Raw genomic sequence first — 25114 nt, 5'->3', positions numbered from 1 at the left:
AAAATTTGTGGTTCCTTCCAAAGCATACTCAAACCGAAGTCCATTTAAAGCCATCTTCTCAGTCCTACAGAAAACTTGTAACATTAATCTCGAAATTTGAACCTCCTACAATGAAAACTTTGAAATGTCTTCTCTACTGTGAATCTAGCTCTCATACCATGTAAAAGTTAATGTTTAAATTCAAATGTTCTCATGAAATTTACTAAATAACAAGGCCTGAAGCTACTCTAATGATCTATGAAAGTAAACTCATGATCAATAACACAAGTCATTAACATGCATCTAGATTCAACAGATATACTAAAATATTTATCTAAGGGGAAGAAACTACTCAAAACACCTTACTATATGTATTGCATTAATCAAACAATCTGGATTAAGACAATATGCTCTGCTCAAGCTTGAGCTCAACCTACAGATGCATCTCATATCTTATACCTGAATGACTCACCTTATCAAATACTTAGCCATAATTTCTAGCCTGCAATCTCCTCTTTCCTTGTATCGTTCCTCAATGAATTAGCCCCATTATTTAGGAAATTACTCAATCTATATTCCACAATTTCTCTAGGTCCTTATCTGGGTCCATGCGTGACATGTACAACTTGGAATAATTTACAATTGATAGTACACTTCAATTGAATTCGAATATGGACTGGGTAACCTGAATTGTTTGCATGCAACAATTACGTTGGGTTGATTCATTGCTTAACAAGATGATCACTCAGTGTGAAAAAAGTTACGTACCCACAACTTGACCTCCACTAGTTCTTCTCAGAATGAGAACCTGTTACACTCACAATAACTCAAATTAATTGAAGTTTTCTTTCTACGAATTAATAATCGATCATGTGCACAACATCATAGATGTAACATGTACAACATATACAACGTGTGCACCATAGTAATACCACACATCCAAAACCACATTGTCTCTACTAAGCAACCATGCCTCTAGTGTCTCTCTCTCATCAATGCTTATCCCAGCATCCTGCACACCACATTTCTTTCATTTTGCTGATGTATCCCTTCATATATATGGCCGATAACATAGACATAGTATAAGCACATAATATCAACTCATAGCCACATGATATTGATCTCATATATTTGTCATGACTACTCTTCCACTTGATTCCTCATAAACTAGGAACCTCGTCATGTCATCCACCATTGTAAGCAATCATTCCTCCACAATAATGATTCCTAATGACCCTATGAGACAACGAAATACATACACATATATACATATAAATATTAGCATTAGTGATCATGATCGATAATTACCCTATTAGACATGACATATATACATACATACATACATGTATACACATATAGACATCAACATACTCATGATCAGCACATAGCTACTAAATATCATAAGGTTGAGGATAAAATAACTCAATTTATTCCTGCAACACATGCACAACATCAAGAACAATAGTTCCCAACATAACCAACGCATATCAAACCTCTAATCCATTTACATTACACTTTCTATTACCTCTCTCATGATTTTCTCATTATCGTCCATTTACCTCAATGGACTGAACTAATCCAACTAGCTATCATATTCTTTCGTTCAACTTCCCTTATCGATCCACTGAGATTTATCCAGGTCTTACATCACCTATTGGTTTTCATTCATCTCCTCTAAAGATCCATTACTACCTTCTTTCCCAACAGATTACCAAGACTATCAAAACAATAATGACAAGATTGAGAATAAAATAAGAGAAAACCAATAAAAATATGACACCACAAACAAAGTGCTATGATCACACACTAGACATAATAAAATTATAAATCAATCACAAACAAAGCGTAAATACCATAAACGTAAAACTACCAAAAAACACCATGACTAAATCCCCATGGGTTTCCAATGCTTCCAAGGGAAAGCTCAACTTGAGCCTTCTTCAAGTTTTCATGACAATCTCTTTTCCGTGAAATCCCTTTTATCATACTTCCATCAACACATAACTATGAGTGCATAAATAAACATAGCAATACACTAGTTACCTTACCTTTTTGTGCCAAGCATACTATCTTGAAGCTAAACGCATCCATGCCATCTCTCAAGGAACTCCAATTCCTTGACGAATCCATCCATAACTGGAAACTAGTTGATATACCTATCAAATAAATGTTTATGACTATAGCACATATCCACATAATGTCAAAGAAAATCAATACGAATAAGATGTCATGTATGTAAATCACTCATTAGTTTGGAATTAGGGTTTCCAAACATAGCCAAAGGGATTGTTTCCCAATTTCTTCCTTCTTACATTTTTACCTTATTGCAATTGAGGTCTACTATGCATTGTCACATCATGGAATTGTTAGTTATAAACAAATCAACTATTACCCTGTCATGCTAAACCAAGAATGTTTCATGCAACTCATCACACATGTCAACCACACATTCAAAATATCAAGACAATCATATCTATCAATTTGAAATCAGCCTTTACCAAGACTAACAATCATGTCATAATCCATAGTCACCTGATAGTCATTATACATAATTCTACAACCATCACCTACTACACTCAAGTACATATCAATTGTCTCAACTCTTATGAATTAGTACAATCATCTTAAAACAAGATCGTTGGAACACATATTTATGTTATGAAATTAATCAAACATTCAACCAAGTTTCAAACACACCATGTTAATTAAAACAGCTACATGATATAATAAACACCAAACAATCAAACACCAAATAGACATCATAATCAAATAGTCAAGCACAAAGTAGATGGCATAGGCAAGTTCATACCTTATTGTATCCTAGGGGAGGTGATATTGTCTACATAATCAATCTATATTAGCACAATATAACTTCACAAAATAACAACTCAAACATAGATAAAGCCATGCTATCCATAACAATAACTAACTAACATTCCCACATCATAAAATCATAAAAAAAGTATCATTCATAGATAATAATGATATATGCACCACCAGTCTAGATTAGTATGACATAGTATCACAACTCATACTTGAATTTCAGAACCCTAACCATTTTCATAGACCAATCGAAATTAGTATGGTACACATAACATCAATATCTTAGTGTAATAACCCTAATCATCAAGTTAGTAGCATATAACAACTACAAGTTCACCTATAACATACTTATCAACAACATATAACATAATCATCAAGTCAATTATCATATAACAAGAAAAAGTTAACCTATATCATAGTCATCGACAACATATAACATAATCATCAAATTATCTAACCTAAAAGAATAATAGCAATGCACACATTACTATCATTCATGACTATCTCATAGATGTGCATATAACTACACTAATCAACTAACATCTATCATGAATGAAATCATAACATAAATAGAATGAAAAGCATACACATAACCGTAATTCCAATAGCAATCCTTAACCTACATACTTGTGTGCCCAACATACAAAATTCTATGACAACATGCCCTTGCCTCGAGGTCCAATGCTGCAACTTAATTTAGATGGTCGACATCTCTTGCTTTATCTCAATCAACACATTAGCATCATAACTTACCAATATCATCATGGCAACTTGATTTCATACAATGAACTCACAATGAATGTATGACCTACCATACATGCATAACCATAACAATGAAAATGCATGCCTAACAACATATAGAAACTGACATGCATAAAAATACACTCATGACAACACTTTCCACAACAACACCATCGTTATTCACATGGCGACATCACTACGACCATGATCAATACCATGCAAATTAAATAATCACATGGACTAGAAACATAAGCAACATATATGCAACGAACATCAATGCATGACCAACACACCACACATCTAGTTTGACCGGTGATATGATTCAACCTCCTAGGTGACCTTAAGCAAGCGGAATTGACATAAACATGTAAAACATAACCTCGACATTAGTAAAAAAACTCCCGAGAACCATCTCAAGCACTCAAGTATGATGCTCCTGGGTCCCAATGATTTTTTAAGCTATTAAACCTTTGGACACTCCCACACTATGTGCATGTCAGCCTGTGGACATCTCTAGATGCACCCACAAGCTTGCATGCCAGGATCTATGCACTATTTCCAGCACATCTATGCTAGAGTGCACAAGATTTAAGGATATTTTGAAGCCCAAAATTCAAGCCATTACCCAAAACTTTTTGTAACTTCTGAAATCCATTAAACACATGATGACAAGACTAATAAACCAAAAGCTATCTCTAGTACTAAGCCTAATTATCCCCAAATTGGAATGATATTCTATCAAACACTTGGCATCAATGCAATCTACATGTCTAGGATACAAGACACAGCATCAATGACTGAAAACTCTTATGAGACATGAAAACAAGGATCAACACCTTCTCCCTTTAATGATTATGACATAAATTAGGTCTTGCATCCATAATTTTAACAATTACAGGTAAGTACATATAATAACCATCATATTAACCATTCAATTTAACATTCTTATAACTAGCATAAAACAATGAAAATAAAAGTGAGATAACAACCATTAAGTACACATATAAATAAGTACAAAAGAAAGAGAACTTTTCTTTTATTAAACATATACGAATCCAACTAGATTTGAGACTTCCACGTTCCACCGGACCATAGATATCACTGAGGCAAATCCTTCTTTCAACCAGTCACCCCAATGCCATATTCCAAGCATGAATGTGGGATCTCATAAAAAATTTCAATCAAAAGCATCTAGGGCTTCCAGAGGTGAGACCATCTCACCCATCAAACAATGATTCCACCTCATGGTCAGGCATCGCAAAACCATCATAACATGGTCTCTACCCAAGCCTTATAGGGCTCTAGCATGTTTGTTACAATTGAGGCTCACGGACTAGTAACTCAACCCACTGCCTATACCAGCCTCTAGAGAGTCTTTCCAATGAAGGCTACAAGACTAGTAACGCAATCCATGAAGGGCTCGAGAGTGTTTATCCAAACAAGTCTCTAGGACTAGTAACTCAACCCAAGCTAAAGGAAACATGAGAACCAACCAGAAAAAACAAGAAGAAAAAATTCAAATAGACTCAAAACACCATGGTTATCTAGGAAATGGTAAGGCTAATTAAATTGACTATCAATCCAGGCTATCCTTCATTTCAATGGGATATCACGACCTACATGCATATGCCATGCATTCCAAAATTAGTGAGGAAAACATAGATGCAACTAGGTACTTGCAAGTAAAACCAATTGTAGTTTTCGATCTTGATTTCCTCTTGTGCTTGTATGCTCTTCCTTCTCCTTATTGCTCCAAAATGCTGAGCATTCCACACTCCTCCAAGAGTTCCCAATAAAACTCTAAGTGTCTAAGAGTATGAGAGAGAATAAAGGATAGATCCCCCAAAACCGAACTGACCAAGTTTGCCCACTAATTCTCAGAAGCCTTTTTATTAATGAGGCCTCTCTTTTCTACATTTTTTATTATTTTCCTTAATTTTCCTCCTCACATGAAACATGTGACCATTCACCTTCCTTCTCTCCTAATTTCCATTATTTTCCTAAATGAATGCTAATAAAATCCCCATGTATTTCCAAACCCTTAACCATTGCCTTTACAAATTTCTTTTAGTCACAGTAACTGAAATGAACACCCACTAGGATGGTTTTCTCTAACTTCATCTTGGAATGTATGTCCCATGATTGTGGTCTTATATATTTTACATGATTATTTAACAAGGGTTGTTACAGTTGCGCTCTTAACCTTTATTCTTAATCATGTCATGTGTCACGCTGGTCTCCCAGAGCTTATCTCATCCCTCAAAAATACGAATGGAAGACTTAAGTGAAACTTTGACAATGCAACGTAAAATCGTCAATCAGTTACAAAGAATTTTTCATCTCCTATAGTTTTTCAACTATGCTAAATTACAAAGTACTAACCTCCATAGATAATTTTACTAAACCCTGATGGCATGATTATGTGTTATCCATGCCATTTTGTCCTAACAATATGTCATCTCACATCATAACATTTCAATGCCTCACCTTGCAAACACTGCCATGTGTTAGCCTATAAAGGGCCACTCTAGTACCTGAAAAATGACAAATCATCATGCCATGTGTCCCCTCTCACATCATTCCCCATGTCACCATCTACATTATCACCTACTACTTTTCATGTATCCTTTTTTCATTAGGCCATGTCAACATGTGTTTCATGTGTCATGTGTATGGAGGAGAGTCCTAGAGATTGTTTGCTAGCATTTTCTAGTGTTATTTAAAAATGGTTAGGGCATGAGATTTATGTTAGATGAGATGGTTGTGAAATTTTTTTGTATATTAGACTTTGTCTCCAACATTGAATCATTCATTAACTTCTCATAACCTCTCAATATCACATTTATATGGTGCAACAACAAATCATATGTCTTTTTGTGGTTTTTCCTATGGAGTCTGTCAACCACACCTTCATAGAACTATGCCTCCACATGAAGATTTGTGAATATTTCATCTTAGAAATGTCACAACATGATAGAAAATTGTCCATAACCTTTCAAATATTTTCTCATTCATGGTAGATATAAACCATGGGTCTATGTCTCTTAATCCTAAAGGTTTTGAAATTAAAGTTCTATGGCGCGTTTTGAATTTTTACATTAACTGATGGGAAACTTCTTGTTTTCAACTTTTATTATTCTTTTTGGAACCACAAGGATTTTCAACTCTACCAAACTTCAAACTTCCATAACTTGTTATGCGTATGGAGTTTTCCAAGCTACCATATATCGTTGGAAATTTATTTTTCATGAATATGCACTAATGAAATTTTAATGAGTAGCCGACATGATCTTTTATAGACAAAATTGCTTCCAAGATAGATGCTAAAATAAATAAAAAACCAATTACTCATGTTTCTTTAGCTGATTTCATATCATGTAGATTCTCATATATAACAAATCCTCGTTGAGCATTATGCTACATCATGTTTTTTGGGGTAAGGTTTAAACCATATCCTAAAAAAAATAAATTCCAAATGGAAAATCAATAATCTAAAATTTATGATTTCACTTTTTTATCCCATACCTTAAATTTTACAATAGTGGGAAGGGAGACTGCTTCACAATCTATCTGAAAAACAAATATCAATATTTCTTGGATCTTCTTTCTAGTAGGTAAGCTACTAGTGAAATCCCCTACTTTAACACCAAATTTTGGAAACCTGACAATAATAAGAGGGGTTGGTGAATTAGTTTCATGTGGATGGATAAAATTAGAAACATATTAAAAATAATAGATCTAAATAAAAACATGAACCATGAGTAGCATATCAATAATCATATACATGAGAGAATCAACACATAAAAGAAACCATCCACACATGAACACATGAAGACATAGAATGTAACCTGGAAACCCTTGCAAGATAAAAGCCACTATCTACTTTGCAATGCTCCACTCTTCCTCTTATTAATAAAATATTCTTTTACATAATCACTGATCACCACTAGTTTGTAAGCCACAACTTGATATCATGTGATAAAGCACCCACTCCATGCCACTACCTAATGGAAGCCACCACTTCCTAAACTTTGCAAGCCACCACTCCCTCAACTATGGATGTCACTACCTATTGGAGCAACTACCTACAAGATGTAGAAGTTAATGTGTAGATTAAAAAATGTTCATGAAATTTATTAAACAACAAGACTTGAAGCTACTCCATTGATATGCGGAAGTAAATTCTTGATTGAGAACACAAATCATTAACATGCATGAGGATTCAACACATATACAAAGAGATTTATCTAGGGGAAAGAAAATGTTCAAAACCCCTTACTATATGTATTGCATTAATCAAAGAATCTGCTCAAGCTTGGCATCCAAACCCATATTTCCTTGCATTTTTCCTCAAGGAATTATCCCCTGTTATTCAATAAAATCCTCAATATGGATTGCACAATTCTGTTGGTCCTTCTCTGATTGCATGCATGACTTGTACAACTTGTAATAATTTACAACTGATCATACGCTACCCTTAAGCTCCAATATTAAATGGGTAACTCAGATTTTCTACATGCAAAAATTATTTTGGGTTAATTGATTAGTTAACTAGATGATCACACAGTCTGAAATAAGTTACCCACCCACAACTTGACCTCGACTAGTTCATCTGAGAGAGAACTATTTACACAGAAAATAACTGAAATTAATTGAAATAAATTGCTACAAAATAGAAATCAATCATGTAGAACTAAACTCAAATTTTTTCAACTTCAATTTACTAAGTTAAACGAGTGAAAGATCCATGTCACCTAAGTTAACATCCTCCAAGTGTTTTGCTATAACTGAAATTTGAATTTTAATCTAGTTTGACCAAGGAAAAGTAAAAAACCTAATTTCTTTCTACATTTTCAACACTCCCACTCAACAAGAGAGGGATTATCATATACCCCAATCATGCTTCTATGGGACTCTAATTTTCCTCTTGACAAGGCCTTTGTCAAAATATCTACATCTTGTTCCTCTGTCAGAATGTACTGCAACAACATAATACACCTCTGCACACAATATTGTAGATGGTGACAACATATGTCTATATGCATGGAAAGAACATATTGGATTCTTAGAGAGTTTGATCAAACTCAGATTGTCATAGTAAATCACTCTAGGATCCATCTTCTGACCAAATAACCAAACAAGAATGATTCTCATCCATATAACCTCAGATATTTCTCGACTTGTAACCATGTACTCTACTTCTATTGAGATGAGTGCCACAATTATCTCCTTCTGGATGTACCAAGAAATTGTTGTTGACCCAACACAAAAAATTCCTACTTAAGTGCTCTTCCTATATAATGGACTCCCTGCCCAATCGGTATCTATGAAGCCTTGCAAATTCACTAACTGTATTCATCTATACCAAATACCAAATCGACTAGTGCCTTTGAGGTATCTCAAAAGATTCTTTACTACCTTCCAATACAATTTGGTATGCCTAACCATGGCTTGGCTGAGTTGGTTAAATGCACAACAAATGTATGGTTGTGTGTTCACCAAATATATCATTGAACCCACAAGCTACATGTAAATGGTAGCGTTTAGTTTCTCACCTTAAGTGACATCCTATTTCCTCTAGTTACCTGCTAAAGGATTGTACATCGGTTTTTACACTCCATCAACAACTTCCCCAGGATCTCGTTGGAATACTTTCCATGAGAGGCAAACACTTCCCCATCTCCTTTCCATACTTCCAAACCATGGAAGCAGTGCATGAGGCCCATGTCCTTAATCTCGAACTCTCTTTCAAGATCCACATTGTAATATATGATCAACTGCTTATCACCATTAAGGATCAATTCAACAACATATAACACAATAATAAATAATTTACCTTCTGCCACAATGTGACAAAGGCTTCCATCTACTTCACTTTTGGTTAAGCACAAGCTAGTGAGATAATTTTCCATCTTAGTCTACTAAGCACAAGGTTCTTGTTTGAGCCCATACAATGCTCCCTTGAGTCTCCACACATGTGACTCTAGTTGAGATTCTCAAACCGATTTGGCTGCTCAATATACACCTCTTCCTCAATAACTCCATTGAGAAACATTGTCTTCACATCCATTTGGTGGATATTCAACTCCATCTATGCTGCTAGTTATAGAATTTACTTGATGGATAAGTATTGTTCTACTAGAACAACATTTTCATCTCCATCCATCTAAGACAACCTCTTAGCCACAAATTTTACCTTGTGTTTCTCTATGCTTCTGTCAGGTGCATGTTTTACCTCATAAAACCATCTTGAACCAACCATAGATTTATCTATCAATCTTGAGAGCACTTCCCAAACATTGTTTCTAATAATGGAATTATATTCCTCTACCACAACATCAACCCATACTAGTGTCTCTACACCTTCCTTGAATGAGGATGGCTTTATCTATATTATCTCACCCATGAGAGCCATGTAGCCAGTGTATTGATCTGGTGACCTCCTTTTCCTAAGTTTTGATGTGGGTGCTCCCACATTCTTTGTAGCATCCTGCAATAATCTATCATCTTCCCTAGCCCAGTTCCTTTCTTTTATATATGTCTCTGCCTGAGTGGATGTCTCTGCCTTCTCCTCCTCTTAAGGTTCTCCCTTGGGAGCAAAAATATTTTTATCACACTCCAGCTAAATCTCAGTCTCAAGAGAACATGTCATTACATTTTCATGATTAAAATTCACATACCATCTTAAAACTATCATCCTAAGGGATGTAAAGTAAACCCAATAGTTGTGAGGTGTATCTGTGTACCCTATTATCACTCAGAAGTCTTCCCTAGAAGTTATAAAAAGAAGGAATAATCTAAGGTAACCACAAACCTAATCTTTTACACTCGGGTTCTAGCCAGCCTAAGTCCAGAGAGGGCTCTCTCTTTATAATTTAACTTTGTTTTGGTCGGATTTTAGGCTAGTTCTTAGTGCTCATAAGGTTTTGATTTTGATTGGGTGGTGAAATTCTAGGAATAGATGGACAAAGCAGGCCTTCAAGCCATTGGGCTATGGAGTCAATCAAAGAGTGGCTTAACTGGATCACATCAATTACTAAAGGAGGAGTTCACAGGGCAAGCTAGCACAACAAAATGCAAATCTACAGGTTCAAATGCATGAGATAGTCCTGACCAAGGTGAAAGGGCAATGAAGAATCCTTAAACCAGGATCAAGATGAAGAACAAAAGGAGATCTTTAGCAAAGGGCAACTAAGAATCCTTACTATGGATCTATGGGGGGAAGTTATGGAAGTAAGGGAGCAATTAAGAATTCTCAGACTAAGATAGTTTAGAAGAAAACATGAGGAAGTTAAATAGTCAAGACAGAGAGCTTTAAAGCTAATTCTGAAATATCATTCCTAGTTTACCATTCATATTTCATTGAAACACATGTGACTATTTATAAACATGAGGAGAAAACAATAGTAAACATGGGAGATAATACTTATTTGATTTCCACTATGCACAAGAATCCTGTGAAATGTCTTTAACTTTATTCCATGATCTAGTAAGCCAAACCAATCTTGATTACAAAATCTCCTTAACCTGATAATAAAAGTCTACAGAAATGTCTTTGAATCCACCCTAATTACTTCGAAATATGAAGTATTTATACAAATAATATTAAAACATATCTCATAACAGTTTGAGAATTATTTTAGGAAATTCAAAATATCTTCAACCATGAAGATAGAGACAGATGGAAAATTTCTTTCTTGTTGTCCCTTTTTTTAAGATTGTGTTGGTTGTTGTAGTTTGAATTTGGCTCTTTCAGTTGACTGATATATGTGTGCTGGAATCACTTTATGTCTTCAACCTACTGATACTCTTTACCTGCTACACTTTGACCCTATTTTACGTGGCTACCATATGGATCTAATGCAGTAAGTTTATAGTAAATCTGTTAATTTTACCCACCATTCATCTTCAAGTAAATTTACCTTCAGCATCTTTCAGTATATCTCGTCAGCTTCAGTGTACTTAGCAAAATTTGGTTTATTTATGAACATATGCTTTACTTCATGCTCTAGGAAGAATAGATTTTCTAGATTATCGTACCAAACCTTTGCTATGGGTAAAGATTTTACTCCTGAGGTACTGGCTAGCTTGTTTAATCTATCCACATACTCCTCTTGGGTCACAAGCTTGTCATGGATGACAATAGGACTGGGAAGGCCTTTTTCCCTCAAAATTTCAAACTTTGCCATGAAATTATCAATATTAGCTTGTGTGCTTTGGCATTTCTTCTCCGGATTGAACATAAGGTTCATTTTAGTAACAACCTTCTTGATTTCTATGATGGTCCCTGTTCTATCTTATATGCCCAGTTCATCCAACTGATACCTTTTCTTGCTATTCAAGAGTTTTATCAGTTAGTTGGCCTCCTAGATCTCCTCTTGTCTTTTGAATGGCTTTGGTGGCCACTTTCACCAGTTCAGTCTGCTAAAAAATTGCTTGTATTAATGGCTAAACATGATTGACAGAGTCAATGATGTTGGACCAGAAGATCTCCTTTATTTTTCCTAGTGGTTGTTGTAAGGTCAAGTCTTTTCCAATTAATTCTATCCTTTCACCCATTTTTTGATTCTTCTGGGCTTCTTCTTTCTACTGTATCTATGCAATATTGGAGTTATTTTCCAAGCTTGACACTTTTTCTTTAAGTGTTTTAAGCTTTGTAGCCTGCATAGTCATTTCTTCCATGGCTTTCACTAATTCAGTTGTCTTCTCCTTAGATGTACCTCCACTTGTATATGTACCTGTGATTGGCATGGTTGTAGCTGGTTGAACTGTTGGTGCTAAGGAAGTAGCCGATGTAGAAGGAATTGTTGTAGATACTCTGGGAATAACAGTCTATGGAGTGGTATCCAACTCACTCTGCTTAGACTGAATTATGTAGTCTAACTCTCTCTCTATCTCTTTTAATTGATCATCTAGCTTAAGCACTAAGTCCATAAGCTCTTCCTGTTCCTTCTGAGTTTCTAGTACTTTAGCTATTCGTGGATGATGCACATGAGGAATTTTGAGTTGTTTCTTCAAGGAAACTATGTCATCATTTTTCTTTTTGATAAGCCTTTCTGTAGCTTTTACATCCTTGGGATCATGCCCCAACTCTATGATTAAATCCTGTAAGGACTTTATCCTGGTATCCTTGGCCTATGAAGTGGCCTTTTCTAGTTGGAATTACGCTGACATATTATTCAGCAAATTTTGTAGTTGATGTGCTGCAATGGCCTTGTTGGTCAATGTGGAATATACCATTTCTCTGGTGTATTTGTGTAATTCTATTTGGTTGATAGGATGTATATCCTTCGCTAGCACCTTAAAATTTGTCTTGAAGTAATCAGCTATAGACTTGGGCTACTATGTGGTAGGGTTCATGAAACTTATTTTTGTATTACCTTCTCTTACATCAAAGGATGACATTAGCCTTGTTTGATTGGTGGGAGCCATTTTGAGGTATTGTTCATAGCTCTGAGCCTTCAATATTTCATTTCTGGCCTCTATTTATTTGTACTTCTCTCTAATGTCCTGGTCTTGGCTAATTGGAGTCTTGAAAGAGGATACTTCCACACTCTATTGTCTTTCTAGCATTTGAGTATGTGTGGTGGAAGGTTCTTGTGTTCCTCCAGAGAGAGTGGCCTGCTTGCTTTCTACCCTTTCTGAACCTATTGTCCCAGTTATTTCCTCTGTGAACTCTTGTTCTGGAAAAGGATTTAACCTTTTCCGTTTGACATATGTCTATGCAATAGGTCTACCAGAAGGAGTGGCCTCCTCCCTATCTCTTTTGGGATTCTTCTCCTTATTTAGAGGAGTCTGTACAATAGGAGGAGTACTCATAATTAGTTTTGGTTATCTGGCTTGAGTCAGTTCTTTTGATATGTCTAGTTGCTCTGACTCTTCTTGCTCTAGAAGTCCTTCTTCTACTTGTTGCTCACTGTGTTCTTGTGTTTCCCTCTGGGGTAGGGATTCTCTTGGTACATGTACAAAGGAACCTTCATCAACTCTCCTTTCTAAATCAATCAACACATTATCGACAACAACTCCTATGCTATCTTTGTCTACTAAAGTGTTTTTCACCCATTCTAGTTGATTTTCATATTGTTCTATCTCAGGAATTCTTTGGTGGATGTAGGGAGACAATTTGATTTTTATTCTTCTATTGCAGATTGTTATAGACATTTTTGTGCCTTACAACTCTAAGCATGAAATGTCCATAAATCAAGGGCTCCTAAGTCCCTAAAAGTGTTTTTCTAACTCCTAAAGGAGCAAGGTCAACAAATTACAGCTTCTCCCATAAGTTCTCCACCCGAAACTGCTCAGAACTAGTCAAATCAGGATCATTTCAGCTGCTCCACTAGCCAAGTGCGTTGCATAGCACCTAAGTCCACTAGCTAGGTGCATTGCAACGCACCTAAATGCACTACCAGGGTGCATTGAGCAGGAAATGAGAAGTGGAAGAGTCATTCCACGAGGTGGAGAGACAATGGAAGCTTCTAGAATCTTCTCCAATGACACTTGCCTCACTGAATTCGAGCAAGGATGAGTAAGAGGCTCTCAGTCTCCAAGTGGAAACAAAAACTGACAGAGAGAAGCCACTAATCAATTCATGAGCTGACTCATCCTCCTTGCATACATCTATATATGGATCCCTCATCTAAGAGATCCAGAGGCTGGAATATTGCACATTGTAAGGAATTGCTGTTGGTTTTGAGATACATATCGGAGAATTGGGTGATCTATGCTTTGTTGGGGTTGAAGAAGGAACTTCTTTGCTGGGAGGTTGATGTTGGGTCAAGAATCATCGGTTGTAACTCCTCCTAGATCTTCTTGTATATCAATAAAACTATTTGAGTTTCTTCTCCATGCCTGTGTTTCATTGATGCTTGTTACATTTGTATGGTTAACTTAAATTTGATCCTAAGTTATTTATGAATATAAATCCATGTCTTTGTATAGTTTCTTTCTTCTGTGATCTTACAGGAACTTGGTGAAGCTTGTCAAGTGAGAGAGCAGGTAGCTGGAAGTTGTCAAAGAGGAGAGAGATTGGATCAAAGGACTAGCGCAAGACACAGGTTGGTTCATCCTATTCCTCTTTGTTTATAGTTCATAAAGAAGAATACAAAAGTAGTTTTCTATGTTTGTTTCTAAGGTCGCTGTCACACCTTAGTGGGATAGAGCAGATCTAGATAGACACTTTTCCCGATAACAAAATGGAAACTCCACTGGGGATCGTGTCTAGTTAGTTTGTTTGTGTTTCTCTTGTTGTTTGTTTCATAAACTTAGAAGTAGCAATCGAACTGCATTTTCCATTAACAAATGCAAAGTAGACATCTGTTGCTTCAATCCACTCACTGGATTTGTTTATGATTTGAACAACCGATTCATAAACCAACTGATTACCCTTGTGATAGCTCTTAGAACCCTCCTTAGATCTACCTCTAATTGTGTATTACTGATTGCTTTTACTCGGCCAAAAACCAAAGATTAAACTGCAAACCGTGACCCAGAACCCGGATAGAACTCTCGTTTCTGCCCCAGCGCAGGCTCTGTGAGGAGGTTCTGCATTTCAACGAACTTCCCGAGAGGGATACCTGCGTTGTAATGCAGTTTCTCTGTGTAACAGGTGCGCTGATCAGCCTAGTCTTGTGCAGCTGAGGTTCTTTGCTTCATTTTTTCCAGTTTTGTCTCTATTTTTTGCAGCCTGTGATCAGTATTTCACTGTTTCAAACCCCTTTTCCTTACTGATATTCTGCCTCAGTTGTCCAAAAGAAACTGTAGATGTTTTTATGTGTTTGTGGCATCGTTTACAGTTTTCCATTGCAAAAGTATAATAGTCGTATTATCGTCCTTTGATTTAGATATGTCGCAAGTGTCGATTTTTATCATAGGAGAAAGTTTATTTGCTGTTGATAGTCGGTTATGCTTTTACTTTTTCCTTTGCCTTGAATTTGTCATTTTCTAGTGTCGAAACGAGTATTTATTTCAAAATCATAAAGTGTCGTAATCATCTCTACCATTTGATTTTGAAAAGAAGCTTGTTTGTGTTTGTCACTTGAAAGCAAATTCAAATTTGTACAACAACTTTCTTTTTAGGCATCAATATTAAGAAAGTGAAAAACAAAACACATGCATGTCCATTTGCATATTGGCAGTCTGTTTGGCTTGATTTAGGAAAGTGCATGTACAGTGTGCTCTTTGCTCTTTGCGAAAAGATTGTGTCTTTTTTTTCCCTTAGTAGCTAGGATTTTCATTGCTGAAAAGAGATAAAAGTTTGTTTATCATCTTTAGATTGCATTTTAGGAATTAAATCTACATCTCGTGGTGATCCCAAAAGGAAAATTTCATAAGAAAGATCAACTTAAAATAAATTCAATGAACTTAACAACGCTTTGGAACTTAACACACAACATCTAGAGGTCTAGGCTAGAGACGTATTCTGGCATCGTAAAGCCTGGTAAATGTTTTCCTCACTGATGGTTGGCTGATTCCTCCACTTTGAGACGATAAGTGCCAGTACGGACTTGTGCTCCCACGTACCGTCGAGTATATACTGGGAGACCCCTATAGGCTTAAATCCTTTATCCGTAGGAAGCCGTGTCGGCCACCCTACTGATCACAATGCACCGAACACAGCATTCGGGAAGATTGACTGTCGTACCGTAAAAATTATTCTGCAGTTTTGTGATTGGTTTGGTACTCCCTCTACCTAGACCTCCAGAGCAGTCCCTTTTGTTCCTTTTCAGACTCCTTAACGGAAAAGGTCCATCTGAGCACTTGTCACTTCAGACTCATTAAAAATCGAAGGAGACTAGAGTTATCTTTTGTTTTTTCTCGACTCTTAAAAACTGAAAAAACAAGTTGTGTCAAAGCGTGTTAAAATTTATTCTAAACGGAATATTCATCCCTTTTTCCTACGTTGATCTTAGGTTGAGAAAATGGAGCCTACCAACGAAGGAATTCCCCTTGGTGGAAATCCTAGTCCCTTCTCCTCTTGGGGAAATGTTGGTGCGCCCCATATGGCCACATTGTCACTTCCAGGACTGACAATTGGCTTGCCAGTATGGCTCTTCTCAACCAATTTCGTTCAGAACACCACCATTCCTCAACAATCGAATCAGCAATTAGACGAGTCCAGAGTTGCCCACCAGCCTTCTACTTCCTATAATTCTTCCTCTCCTCCTTCCTCTTCGCTTGACGGAACTGGTAAAGCTAAAAGCCAAGTTCCTAAGGAGAAGAAGGAAAAGAAGAAGAAAGAGAAGAAGAAAGAGAAGAAGAAGAAGGAGCCAAAGGCGAATGGGGGAAAACGAGTGTCGTCTAACGAAAATCCACACACTGCACTGACCAGGCCTAAATCGCCTTGTGTCATTTGCAAAGGAGACCACTTTCACAGAGATTGTCCTTGCATCCCGAGGATACTAAGGGACTGGTCTCCTCATTTTCACAATCCGGTGTCATCAACCTTTGGTGATCATGTTGAAAGCACACCGTCAACTAGTGAAAGTGAAGCCCCAGGACAAAAAGGGAAAGCTAGATTTCCTTGTAAACTGTGCGAAGGCGGCCATGCCCTCCACCGTTGTCCTTTCTTAGACAAAGCTAGAAGAGTTTTGGATGATCGTCTGGTTTCACCGTTACGACTTCCTCCTGGATATAAAAAACTCTTGCCGAGTCCGTCACTAGTTGAGAATCCAGCTTGCCCACTCAGGTGGTCGACTGAAGCGTTTATCATTGAAGATAAACCAATTGAATCCATACCAGAGGAAATTCAAAAGGTCGAGGCGGCAGTTGACTCGGTCTTGCCTTCAGAGGTTTTATGTTCGGCTGATACAGTCACTGAAGAGAACAAGGATGACACCGTCCAAATTCTCTTCATCAACACAGACTCCGACGAACATGGGGGCAATCCACCCATTCCTTTACCGCAGGAAGGAAGTTCGTCAGAGCCATACCCGGCCGTCTACTCGGTCCCACCTCCAAGCAACCTAGTTGTCTCCTTCGACTGGAATCAACTAGGCAGACCCCGCCTACCAGCAAGTGTACCATTCCGAATTATCGTTCAAATATATAGAATGGTCATGGCTGGTACCATCATAGATGAGGGGGCTTCTGTGAGTATCCTTTCCTCTACTGCTTGGAAAGCGCTTGGTTCGCCATCGCTTTTGCCTGAGATGAGAAATCTGACAAGCTTTGATAAAGGAACCAGTCGACCTTTAGGGATCCTTCTCGATGTGCCCATAACATTGAGAAGGAAGACAGTTCGCATGAATGTAATGGTAGTTCAAGGACCCTTGGGTTATAGCCTACTCCTTGGACGAGACTATATTTATTGCATGGGAGCCATCGTCTCCTCACTCTTTAGAGTAATGTGTTTTCTGCACAAAGGAAGAGTGGTCAAGCTCGTGGACCAACTTTCATTTCCCGGATCACGCATAGCAAATAGTCAAATACCATCCCTAAATGGTCTCTTCACGGAAGAAATGTCTCCATCCCTAGTCTGTCCTCCCGATGAGCGCAAGTAATTCAGAGGGATATGACTGAAACCGAGGGGGCATGCGTCCTGGTCTGCTTCGGCAGGAAAACTTCGGGTATAGGGTAGGTTTCCGTGGGAGAATATGACTAGTCCGTACCCTGTCCGTCGGTGGAAGAGGGATTATTCTAGAATAAGATTCTCTTGTCAAAGTTACGTGAGTTGGCGGGCATCGTCGCTCACCTTTTTTGTATCTCGGTAGATATCGCCGAAGAAGTGTTTTGTTTGCACCATGAATAGAACAATCTTTGGGTAACCTGTAAGAGGTAGACCTCTCCTGATAGAACAAATGTTTTGTCTGCAAATTGAGGGGTAATCTTGAAACCATATTTTACACCTGGGGGCATGCAAACCTTTTGGAGTGCAAGCGAAGGGCGACTATTTATTTTTTAAATTTTTAGGTCCTCCCTTTAAACCCATAGGCTAACCCTTTAAACTCAAAGGATTGGTCGTCACCTAACTTGCATAAAGAAATGATGTGGGGCAAAAATATAAAAGTTGACGTTTTTATATGAGACATTCTTATCATATGACTGGATTAATCGAGCAGTTTAAGCACATAGTTCAAGCTCGTTAAAAAATAAACATAAGACATGAGCAAATGTTCCCACCCGCATTTAAGCTCGTTAAAAATGAACTATTCCCCAGCAAGTAACCACCGTGAATGAAGCATTTCAGCCATTAAAGCCTTAATCGTGTTTGCATCGTCACCTCCACTTTTCCATTGGCCGATCATTCACCTCCATTTGATTGTTTACCCATTTTGAGGAACAGCTGTGAAGAGTGATTTCACTAACCATCCTTGTGACACTGCCGTGATTGGAAAATTCCAACCCTTACCTGGAATCAGCTGCTACCCATTTTATCACTCGTTCCTCAAAAGACGAGTCTTCTTTAAGCTCTTTTCAACTGACTCGTAAAATATGAAAAGATTTCCGAGTTTTGGCATTCCATATCGTTAAAGCGACAGGAAGTGCTATCCCTCCTCTAGATTTTAATGTTTTTGGACCTGAGGGATTATTGCACAAAAAGATCGAGCGCTTGTTTTGTTCGGCTCGTTAAAATGATCGAAAATTCATCCCTTATGTATTGTTTTATACTTTTTCGGACTTAAGGGATTAGATGACGAAAAAGGAATTTTGGAGTTACCTTTATGTACCTTTTCAAACTTTCTAAAAATGAAAAGGACCGAGTTATCTTTGTCATTAGACTCGTTAAAAAGATTAATAGCGACAAACTTGTCTTTAGACGAGAACGAGTTTCACTATTGCTAGGCTCGTTAAAACATAGCGATGGGTTTGTCCGAAGGGAAAATTATAGAACAAGCATATGTTATCCTCCTGAAGCTTGACAAAAGTAAAGAGGTACTGGTCAGCAATGACTGGGGAAAATTTGGGAAGAAAACTCAAAGAATCTTTATTGGTAGCAAGTCGCTCTTGAACATGAAACTTCCACTCTGTGCCCAAGTCGGGTTGGGTTGTTTCATTCACCGGCCACATCGCCATGATCTCGCCATACCATCCACGTCTAGGGTTAATGCTACCAATCCATCACATAAGTGTCGCTGACATGTTCAAGAGAAGTCATCCAGAAAGGCCACCTGTGTCCCGCCCACTACCATACATTATACTCCATTCTTTCATGACCGCCACCCTGAGCCATATATCATCAGATCGTTTTCACCTCCATCAAAATCATTTGCTCCGTTCCGTGTCATTGATGTGGGATTCATTAAGGCCCTCCTATGACGGATCACTTCTTGTCGACATCAGCTCATTATCCAAGAAGCTGATCTAGGAACACCCCATTCAGTACTTTGAAGCTTGCATGCCTCAATGGCAAGTTTCTCACTTCCGGCAATAGGTATACATCAATGACCTTCGGCCGAAAGATTTTGCGTGGTGTTCGACACCAAGTCCTTTATTCACACCACGTGAATTGTACTGCAATACCTTGAGGGTCATTATCATTATCAGTGATTCCTCTCGCGCTTGTTAACAATTTACATCATTGACTGGTAATCAAGCGATGTCTTTCCATGTTCGACTTCAAAACATTTCTCACATGGATCGGCTTGTACTTCGAGTGAAGATCGGACGAGATTGAAGACCCCGGATCTAGTTTCATCCATCCGGGTTGCGATATATATTCAGGAAAATAAAGACATTGAAATGTACAACATTGCAACATAGATAATCATCCTACCAAAAGGATGATGGCTCTATCAGAATCATCAGTCTACCATCAGACGATTGTCTGTCCTATGTACATGAAAATGAATTTATAAAGTTGAGCATGGGAATGCTCGCCTCAGCTAGATCATGAAAACAATATGAAGATAATGTATTGTATTGTATCTTATTACAGGTCTCCTCCCAGCATTGAAAGAACTTCGGATCCTCCTAATAAAGCATTTCACCCGATAAACGACCTCATACTTTAGGGGGCAACTGTTATAGACATTTTTGTGCCTTACAGCTCTAAGCATGAAATGTCCATAAATCAAGGTCTCCTAAGTCCCTAAAAGTTTTCTTCTAACTCCTAAAGGAACAAGGTCAACAAATTACAACTTCTCCCAGAAGTTCTCCACCAGAAACTGCTCAGAACTAGTCAAATCAGGATCATTTCAGCTGCTCCACTAGCCAAGTGTGTTGCGTAGCACCTAAGTCCACTAGATAGGTGCATTGCAATGCACCTAAATGCACTATGAGGGTGCGTTGAGCGGGAAATGAGAAGTGGCAGAGTCATTCCATGAGGTGGAGAGACAATGGAAGCTTCCAGAATCTTCTTCAATGACACTTGCCTCACTGAATTCGACCAAGGATGAGTAAGAGGCTCTCAGTCTCCAAGTGGAAGCAAGAACTGACAGAGAGAAGCCACTAATCAATTCATGAGCTGACTCATCCTCCTTGCATACATCTATATATGGATCCCTCATCCAAGAGATCCAGAGGATGGAATATTGCACATTGTAAGGAATTGCTGTTGTTTTTGAGATACATATCAGAGAATTGGGTGATCTATGCTTTGTTGGGGTTGAAGAAGGGACTTCTTTGCTGGGAGGTTGATGCTGGTTTAGGAATCATCAGTTGTAACTCCTCCTGGATCTTCTTGTATATCAATAAAACTATTTGAGTTTCTTCTCCATGCTTGTGTTTCATTGATGCTTGTTACATTTGTATGGTTAACTTAAATCTGATCCTAAGTTATTTATGAATGTAAATCGATGTCTTTGTATAGTTTCTTTCTTCTGTGATCTTACAGGAACTTGGTGAAGCTAGGCAAGTGAGAGAGCAGGTAGCTGGAAGCTGTCAAAGAGGAAAGATATTGGATCAAAGGACTAGCACAAGACACAGGTTGGTTCATCCTATTCCTCTTTGTTTATAGTTCATAAAGAAAAATACAAAAGTAGTTTTCTCTGTTTGTTTCTAAGGTCGCTATCACACCTTAGTGGGATAGAGCAGATCTAGATAGACACTTTTCCCGATAACAAGATGAAGTCAAAGGAATCATATTTTCATATGAAGCTTTCTTTCAGTCGTAGCCTTTCAAGGATTTCATATGCTTCCTTTCTAGCTTCTCTACTATTGCATACAAATGGGTCTAATCGGTATTTTATTCTAATTTGAGCTTTCTTCTTGGCCATTACAAAATGTACCTCATCTGAATTAATTATTTGCCTGTAGTACTCCAGGGAAAACAATATCATGGGGAGGTATCTTGGTAGTTTGTGTGGTGCCAATTCACAACCATATATTCTGATTTCAGTGTGATTATGGTATAAATAACAATCTCCCACTTTCTGTTGTTTAGACAACTGTAGTACCCTCTTGATATCTGCACTGATCCTAGGGGAGGACTTCCTAACAGCATGGTTGTCACTGGGTGCACAAAAAGATCTATGAAATCTGCATAAGTATATGGAGAGTCATATTTGTGGACCAATGGGGCCTAGAAGACTATTGATCTAGGGTTGCCTTTGGTATCAAGATTTTGAAGTGTGAATGGAAATTTATCAGCACGATAGTATAGGAAAAGGTGGTACAAAATTGATGAGTACTTGAATACTCTTTCGTTGTCCATCCTCATGAATTGATCATGAATCTTATCTGTAATGAATTTGGCATAATCAAACATGATGGAAGGGGCTTGTCCAGAAGTGTAAATTGGCATGAAGGCTATGATAATATCATCAACATATTCACTAGTAGTCTAGCCCAAAATACTAGATATCATTGACATGTATGGGGGAGGATCCTTTAGTATGTGTTTTTCTTCCATAATGAAGGTCTGGAATAATTGAGCAAGGTTGATGGAGGTAATTCTATGGAATCTATCAAGCAGGTCTCCAATGGAAATGGGGGTTAGGTTTTGACCTGGTTGCAACTGCAGCATTTCATTGATAGATTCAGTAGTGATGGTGAATAACACAGTATGGTCGGGAGTCATCACTACTCTTTGGTTGGGAATATAGTTCATATGGAAAAAGTGGACAAATTTAGGGAAGATATGGACTATAAGGAATTGATACTTAGGAAAATCTGATTCCCGAAGACCTATTTTTTCTGCCTAGTTCAAATACTGGTCTTTGTATCAACAGTGTAATTTCAATGGGGATTCTTTGACAGTGGTGTCCTTAATTTGGAAGTATTTATCCGCCAATGGGAGATGATATAAATCCAGGTGGGGAGTGGTAATTGATCGAACATTGATTGCAACTAGAGTGTCCATTCTTGGTTCTTGTGGATTCAAGAATGGATTAAAATCTAGTTATAACCTGAGAACCCATCTAACATTGAGATTCTGGTTGAACCTACTACCCTCTACAATATGTGATCCATTTTGGGAAGGGGATAATTATCTTTCAGTGAACCTTTATTGAGATTCCTAAGCTCAACACATAGTCTAATTTCTCCAATTTTCTTTTTGGTGGGTACTAAATTGGAAACCCAATCAGAGAATCTGATTGGTGCAATGATCTTGTCTTTGTACATTCTTTTGATTTCCTTTTCAATAGAAGGCAATAGAAGGGGATTAATCCTTGTAATCTTTTGCCTGAAAGGTTACTGGTTTTCTTTTAAAGGGATGGTGTGTCGTATTATGCTAGTGTCATATGACTTAAGGTCCTCATAACTCCAAGCATAAACATCTTGGAATTCCTTTAGCAGTTCTATATATTTCACATTTTTATGAGGAGGTAAAGACTTTGACAATTTTATCATTTTGGGATCTTCCTCTGAGCCTATGTTGCACTCCTCTATGTCAGATTTTAAGGGCTCCATTTTTGGCTTTCTAGGGACATTGTTTGAATTAAACAATTCCTCTAAAGGAGTTAATCCTTTGGGCAAAAACTTATCTTTAAGATTGATGATTTCAGAGTCTTCATCAATTATCTCATCAATTTCAATTTGCTTTAGGTTTTGAATGTCTGATTTTGTAAACTTTATGGGATGGAATCTATTTATCTTTTCATCTTCTAATTGGTTAATTTCTATTTTATCAGTGTAATCAAGATCTAACGTTATGTTAGTATCTCTATTGCTATTTACAAATTCTTCGTCTAAAGTTAGAAAATTGTTTATTTGCTGATCATTATTGAATACTTGCGAGTTCTTTAAGTTGTCAGGGATAACAGGTCTATGTCTAACCTTAACAATGTACTAATGATTAGGTTGAAAAGGTAACTTGCAATTACTAGCAAACATAGCTAGGCTATGAGCTTGCATATTGTGCTTTCTTGGAATAACAACAAGCTCGGTTTCTAAAAAGGTATTTAGTATTTCTACAATTGTACCTCTGTAAAATCATAACCTAGGATCCCTAGTTATATAAACAGTGTTGATTTGTTTTATAACGAACTCAGAATCTCCCATAATAGAGACTCTTGTGGCTCCTAAATTTTTGACTAGTTTAAGACCTAAAAGAAGTGCTTCATACTCGGCCATGTTGTTAGTACATTTGAAGTTCAATCTGTAGGCATGTCCCTGTGAGTGATCATTTTCTAAGTTGTAAATCCATACTCTTGATCCTGCACCTAGTTTTTTTACTGACCCATCTAATTCAAGATGCCAAAGAATTTCGTGCTCATAATTCTTACTGTCTAGGGGAACAAAATCTTCTTTGATTAAAGTATCTAGGTCACCTTTATTATCTGAAATTTCTTGAATTTGGACAATTTGATTTTCTTTTGCTACTATAATTTCTTTTGGTTCTAAAATAATGCAATTTGAAGTATTTTCTTGATTTGTTTCAGAATTATAAAGAATGAAAGGATCGATGCCAGAATGCATTGAATATATAGGAAAGTTTTGAGGCCTTTCCTGGCTACTCACTACATACTTCATCAGAGTCTTTCTACACATCTTTTTAGGATGTTGAAAGAATGATATGGTAGCATAAAACATGTCAAGTTGAAGAGATCCTTGGAGTTTAGCACCCCATGATCTACACAACAACATGCCATATTTAGGTGGTATATCAGCAACAACTATGTCCATAAGAATGGTCTTAGCCGGGAACTGCACTAGGGAAACACATAGGTATTTTATAAGTCCTAGGAAATTAATTTGGCTTCAATCAAATGAAAACAGGTCCCTGTAAGGTCTAGTGATATCCAACTTAAGCTTCTTCATAACAGATTTAGGCATTAGATTGTGTGAAGCCCCAGAGTCTAGCATAGTATTGGGTAGGATTTTATCATGAATGTTAAGGCTAACGTAGAAGGGTGGTATACCTCCTTCCACTAGTTTTCCATTAGCATCAAGACCAAAAATTAGCTCAGGCTAATCGTCAAATAAGTTCACAGAGTCTTCGTTCTCAACAAAGTTTAAAGATTTGCTTTTTTAGATTTGTAAGTTTCATGTTTAATCAGTTCTGTTAAAGGAGTTGATATTTTCAGTTTGGCCACCTCTACTCCAAAATTGAAAGGCAAAGGGGATTTATCTGTTTGAACATTTGGAACTTTAACAGTAGGGTTTATAGTAGTTTCTTCTTATTTTTTAGTGTTTGGAGTCTTTTTTAGAGGATTTTCTAATATAATTTTTGTAGTTTATTCCAGTGTTTCCT

The sequence above is a fragment of the Pinus tabuliformis genome, chromosome 3_1, assembly GCF_031772625.1.
Source record: "Pinus tabuliformis cultivar Carrire ecotype Pingquan chromosome 3_1, CPIR1, whole genome shotgun sequence".
NCBI lineage: Eukaryota > Viridiplantae > Streptophyta > Pinopsida > Pinales > Pinaceae > Pinus > Pinus tabuliformis.
The sequence above is the reverse complement of the archived record's forward strand: the minus strand, read 5'-3'. Positions refer to the sequence as shown.